The 7100-nt window shown below is 39.2% G+C and overlaps 1 long non-coding RNA gene across 1 annotated transcript; it reads right to left on the reverse strand.

Moving 5' to 3' along the window:
* Window positions 1-379: 379 nt before the first annotated feature.
* On the reverse strand, window positions 380-6584 carry LOC124137521. Its single transcript, XR_006861533.2, has 3 exons — window positions 6242-6584; window positions 2833-2978; window positions 380-1660 (listed from the first exon to the last, which is right to left on the reverse strand). It is a non-coding gene; the product is annotated as an uncharacterized LOC124137521 (long non-coding RNA).
* Between the last annotated feature and the right edge of the window lie 516 nt (window positions 6585-7100).

Below are 7100 nucleotides of genomic sequence, written 5' to 3' on the forward strand. Positions count from 1 at the left end.
TACTAGGAAATTGCGATCCTCGCGTGCCACTCACCGGTAGTGAGATACTTATTGATATGATGCATGTAATATAACCCGTGCTACCCGTATCAAATACATCAACTTTGAATAATATTTTCATTTTTAATTTGTTTCATTTTTATCCACCATCAAACGTGGGTTTACTTAATTTGCCTGGCAGTAATGATAGTGTGTTGATTTCTTATCATTATGGAAATGGGTTTGCCACTTTGAACACCTTCAGACCATTAGGCGGAACATTACCTTCATTATCGTCGTAACAACCCTTGTAGGGGACATACATGTACCACGTTATCATTTCTTCTCGTTTTCAGGAAGTTTTTGGTAAAAGCTGATTGACATCCTACCATGTCACGCACTATTTCGCCAGAAACATGACAGTCACAACTACATGCACTTGTTTGTAAAGCATATATGATGCTCAGTCAAATAGCTTACCAGACGTTATCAACATGGATTCCCTGAACAAGCTTGCCAGCAGAACAGCTGTGAAGAACAGAGCGTTTATTTGGCCCACATTTATCATGTTTTGACTGGACATTAGTTGTACTCATATCGACTGCATGTGTTCGCTTGAATGATATAGTTATTTGGAGTTTACCCAAACTGTCCATTAATCAAGTAATTATTAAGTGGCTCCTTGAGATGCTATATACTGGAACATTATTGTTGGCGGCTATATAAAACAAAACAGTAATAAAACCAGTGCAAAACGCAAACTATTTCATGCTGGATGTGATGCCATGCGTGTAAAACTCCGAATATTAATGTCGTTTTACTACCCGCTGATCGAAGTTTATTTCATCCAAAACAAAATTTATGAGGACTTTAATCTTCGATGATAGTGATCAAATGTTTCTTTGATGTAATCAAACCGCTATAACCAGAGCAGTGACTCTATCCATTGGACCACGGATCCACGACAAATAACAATAACAGATAGCACATTTTGTTTAACACCCGGCAATGTTACAAAAGTCACAGAAACACAGAATGAAACCTATCATACTGTTATATAACTAACTACATCAATGCATTTTGGTTTTAGAACTTTCAATATTTATATTTACAATATTTATCACCTTTGGACAAATATATTTTACATATTCCCTGGATTTGTATGTATCAGCAATGCGTTTCTCTGGGAACCGTGTGCCGCAACGTGTTCTCCGCATATGACTGATACCATTCCTATACTTTGACATAAATTGAAAAATCACACACCCGGTGGGAAACCAAGTCATTATTCGTCTTGAAGACTTCACAGATTTAACATGACAGACGCATGACTTAATTCAACAATCTGGGTTTCACATGTTTGATCATAACGGAGACGTCCAGCTATTCATTTTACCGTATAGTCAATGACTGTATCCTTGTTATCCGGACAACGACACATCTGTTCGTGCTTGACAGATTGTGCTGCTCACCGTCTCTCCTCAGTTATCCACGACCTTTCTGCCTGATCAAAACAACGTCAAAGTTTCCGGACAATCATAGTAACTTAATAACACCCTTGTCGAGAAGGGCATGATGGTCGGTTTCACGAACACCTGGGCACTGTTAGAGTCAAGGATGCAGGCTGGTCAAAGTTCTGCTCTCTCTTTTAATGGTAGGGCCTTGACAGTATCAATTTCTTCTGCAATAAATAAGACATTTGTAGTTTGCTAGATAGTGAAACGCTGGACAATTCATTTTGTGGTTTTGAAGTTGTGTGAGGACACATCTTTTATTTGATTCCAAGAGAAGATGAACATGTTCATCTCACATGACGTTTAGTGACCGTTAAGAATCACCCTAAACTTACAGAGTGTTCAGTAACAAGCAATTCTAGTTCTTTTGATTAAACTAATGTTAACTGTGAACAATCTAGGTAATTCCAGGCTGTCACAGTATGTTTAAATCTATTTTTCATGCATAAAACAGATTTCTTCATCCCTTGTTGGTCTTGATTTCAAACGAGTACATCGTGGATAATTATATGAAATTTCCAAAGCAAATTGAGCGGAGATACACGCTCAGTACACAGCCTGGTGTAATCATCTCTAAATTTATAGCACTGTTTATTGGATGGTATCCATTCTTAGTGATTTCTTGTACATGTGCGTGTTGTTAAGTATGGGTTTAGTTGTTTCGTTCGCATACTCGAAACCAAAGTTAATAAAGAACAAATTAATCATCGTCACGGAGTATCCTGGCATAAAATAAATAGCAAAGTACAGCAACCGTCCTGAAGGAGCAGTTCGGGTTGAAATAGAAATCTTAGAATAGTCGACCAATCAAACGGTATCACATCAAACTGTCCACCTGAGAGGGAAGGGAAGTAATCCTCCAAGGCATCTATCGTAGTCTAACCGCGATAAAGCTCATAGCTTCCCATTAAACCTAATACCTATCACTAGCTGTGCACATAGGCCCCTGGTGACCGAATATCGCCGTAAGCTCATTCACAACTGCGTTCATTCAACAAGTGTTGTCATCACTGATACGTTACCATTGCAAATAAGAGGCCATCGGACACAATTTTAGACACAATATACGATTTTAAAGGTATGTTTTCTTAGCCCTGTCGCCGTGTTACTAGAGTTCGAACTGATTCTTATATTCACCTTCTGATTCACATATCATTGGTTAGTGAGGCAGGCTTTCATGAAGGAAAGAAGGTTACCCAAAGCCCCTCCCTGTGATGGTTGTGAGGCTACTTACGGTACATATCCCCTTGTTTCGAAAATACATTTAACCATAAAGGTCGTGGTACGTCAAACTATTTTATGTTTCGTGCAGTCAGGATGTCCACAGTTGACATGGTACCTGTTCTTCATAAATGTTCCCTTGAGGATTCCTGATCCCGCGAGGTCCCAGCATCCCATGATAGTCGGTGGTTACATCGTCTTCCAGGGACGATGTTCATGCTATCAGCCACTGGTTCTGATCATTTACCGACCAAAGCTGAAATACTGCGTTAAGAAATGTTCAATATACATGTAAGTCAATTTCGTTGTTCAATTGATGAATACAACGTTGATCAAATTTGTGATAGCACTAATCATCTTTCCTATAGCTAATTCATTACCCTCGATACGGTAATTCACTTTCGGTTCTGAACGGAAACTCAATTCCTAATTGAATATCTTACCCGTTTCAGCAATCACATCTGGCGGATTCATTAAAACCATGCATCACTGTAATATAGCATTGATCCTCATATTGTGAGGTTCTCGGCGATCATTAATAGTGTTGGTATAATCAAATGTCCAGTGCAATGAACTCACTTAATACCCACTCTGTCATTCCACTCAGTGTACATATAAAGATCATAACTTGTTACTATCTCCAAACAAAGAACTAAGAACTTGTTATCTTCTGTTATGTTTCTTTAATAACCCAATGTTTAAAGCATTATTTGCATTTGCCATACGTGATTTCAATTAGAGAAATTATTGGAGCGTACATTCACCACGTTTTAAATTATTACTTGTAACAATATCATTATATATGCTTCCATGAATCTCATTGAGAAGATGACTACTTGAATATAGTGCACTGCACTCGCTGATCAACTTCCAACCTTTAATCGACTTGACAGTATCCGCCGGCGCAATGGACGGAAACAGTACTGTCGTGTAACTGGAGAACCAAATGAACCTCAGGTCAAGGAACAAGAACCTACAGTCAGTTCCTGTGCATTGTGTACCTGTACATGCTTCCAGGAGTTCACGTTCCTCTGTTTGTCTGACACTCATATCAATAATAACAGACAATGAAAACATTGTGTACCTGTACATGCTTCCAGGAGTTCACGTTCCTCTGTTTGTCTGACACTCATATCAATAATAACAGACAATGAAAACATTGTGTACCTGTACATGCTTCCAGGAGTTAACGTTCCTCTGTTTGTCTGACACTCCTATCAATAATAACAGACAATGAAAACATTGTGTACCTGTACATGCTTCCAGGAGTTAACGTTCCTCTGTTTGTCTGACACTCCTATCAATAATAACAGACAATGAAAACATTGTGTACCTGTACATGCTTCCAGGAGTTAACGTTCCTCTGTTTGTCTGACACTCATATCAATAATAACAGACAATGAAAACATTGTGTACCTGTACATGCTTCCAGGAGTTAACGTTCCTCTGTTTGTCTGACACTCCTATCAATAATAACAGACAATGAAAACATTGTGTACCTGTACATGCTTCCAGGAGTTAACGTTCCTCTGTTTTTCTGACACTCCTATCAATAATAACAGACAATGAAAACATTGTGTACCTGTACATGCTTCCAGGAGTTAACGTTCCTCTGTTTGTCTGACACTCATATCAATAATAACAGACAATGAAAACATTGTGTACCTGTACATGCTTCCAGGAGTTAACGTTCCTCTGTTTGTCTGACACTCATATCAATAAAAACAGACAATGAAAACATTGTGTACCTGTACATGCTTCCAGGAGTTAACGTTCCTCTGTTTGTCTGACACTCCTATCAATAATAACAGACAATGAAAACATTGTGTACCTGTACATGCTTCCAGGAGTTAACGTTCCTCTGTTTGTCTGACACTCCTATCAATAATAACAGACAATGAAAACATTGTGTACCTGTACATGCTTCCAGGAGTTAACGTTCCTCTGTTTGTCTGACACACATATCAATAATAACAGACAATGAAAACATTGTGTACCTGTACATGCTTCCAGGAGTTAACGTTCCTCTGTTTGTCTGACACTCCTATCAATAATAACAGACAATGAAAACATTGTGTACCTGTACATGCTTCCAGGAGTTAACGTTCCTCTGTTTGTCTGACACACATATCAATAATAACAGACAATGAAAACATTGTGTACCTGTACATGCTTCCAGGAGTAAACGTTCCTCTGTTTGTCTGACACTCATATCAATAATAACAGACAATGAAAACAAAAATAGAATAATTGTGCAAAGGGGCATCGCAAATGTAACTTCACGATCTAAGCGTGAGTGAGTGAGTTTGGTTTTACGCGGCTTTTAGCAATATTCCAGCAATATCACGGCCGGGGACACCAGCAATTGGCCTTACATATTGTACCTATGTCGGAAATCGAACCCGGGACATCGACGAGCGAAAGCTTTAACCACAAGGCTCCCCGACCTCCCTCACGATCTAAGAACCATATCTAAATTCTAGTCAGATATCATAAAAGATGTATTTAAAAAAATAAAATAACATATATTGACATACTCCTAATTAAGTTAAATATACTTTTCATGCCGTAAAGGCACACACGCATAACGTGCATCTTCATTGTATCCCATTGTCAATATCTGTGTACTTATTTGTTTTCACATCGGGACACATGCCGTCCAACTATAGTCCCCATTACAAATCACACAAACCGTTACTTTCCATGTATAGGCGAACAGGCAATGTGTCCATGTCCCGAAGTCGACCTTGATCGATCGCTACACTTACTTTAATGCTACAGAACGAGTCCGCTACAAACTTGCATCGTGTTCTGAATGACTCGGTCTTTTAATTTGGAAAATTGCATTTTCTCATTGCGCCGAAAGCGTCGGTGGTTGGATCCCATTTCGGCTAACCATCGTAATGTGCCAGTAAGGTGTGACTTATTTAGGCCAGCATTCATACGCGTTAAGTCAGACATTCATGTTTCATGTACTGTTCTTTTCTGATTAGATTGCAACGGGTCGGGATGGATTGTCGATGTGTCTTGGCTTGGTGTGCATTTGTTCAACAAAGAAAAGAGACACCTGGTGTCTTAGAATACAGAAGATTGCCGCGTGGCAATGTCTTGGCCTCTGTTCTCCCCAGTTGGGGTCAGCCAATATGGACACGGTAGGATAAGGGCAAGATTTGCGGGATTTCCGTATAGAATACTCGTATAATATAAAAACCGATATAGTCACCAATCCCGGTACTTTTATCATAAAAAGTTCATTTAGAGCTTTAGATCTCGGAACGTTGAGTAATTGCATTGGTATCTGGCACATGTCATTCATGGTGGTCATTCGTGCGGAATTCGAATAGGAATGAGTATCATTAACATTTGCATCACAAAAAAAAATATCAATGTTATCTATATTCACCATACTTTTTTGTAGCACAAAAGAACAAACACTTTGTGAAAGGTTTCACTGATTCCTCGATACACAATTACAATGATGACACCTCTACCATCACAAATTCATGATTAGTAATTAGCACACTTACAATATTGGCAACAGATGTTTGTGACACGGCCCTGTCCCATGGATAGCGTCCATCGTGTGAAGGTCGAGGTCTCTTTCGATTGTCCCTACAGTACATCAAAGTCCTGAAAATAGTGTGTCTTATGTGGATGACGACCTTTCGCAAAGAGTGGCAAACATGTGGACTTAATTGGCAGAGGTGTCCTTTGCCGTTGAACAAAGCAGTTCTCGCACCAGCTGAAGGTCAGACCTTGTAATGGCACACTACACTACCCTACATGTACACATAACGGACACTGCAAATGGAATGTTCAGTAGCGTTGACGATCATTGCTCACATTCATTGCACGCAGGAAATTGACAGCGAAACACACTGAACAAGAAATCCATGACGCGAGGCAGGGTCTATGTTATAACCTTGAGTTACCCATGCAGAGTCAGCTGCGATCAAGTGCTCCAATACGATGTGTCACGTGACGATGTAATCCGGGTAATGTCATTCCCGGACTCTCACGGGTTGTGTTTTCTGGCTCGACAACAACACATTTCACGTTAAAACAACAGATAAACAAATATGGTTTGAATATTAACCTCAAATGCACTATTTTCATATGTTCCCATCGATTTTCTTTCAAAATAAGAGTCACAAATAGAGTACAGCACTTGGTACGACTGCTGATATTGCTTGAAACAAATACCAGGGGAGAGAAACTTGGTTTAAGAGAATGCGAGAATGCCTGCCGTGATCAAAACTACTGATTACTTTCTATAATAGATGTTAGATGTAACCATACGTTATAATGCCCTTAAATAACATTCTAATAAAGATATGCGCTTGATGAATTTAAATATGAACAGGAGTAAGTGTAAGTGACAACACA

This window comes from Haliotis rufescens, unplaced genomic scaffold, assembly GCF_023055435.1.
Source record: "Haliotis rufescens isolate VD_foot unplaced genomic scaffold, xgHalRufe1.0.p SCAF_7, whole genome shotgun sequence".
Lineage (NCBI taxonomy): Eukaryota > Metazoa > Mollusca > Gastropoda > Lepetellida > Haliotidae > Haliotis > Haliotis rufescens.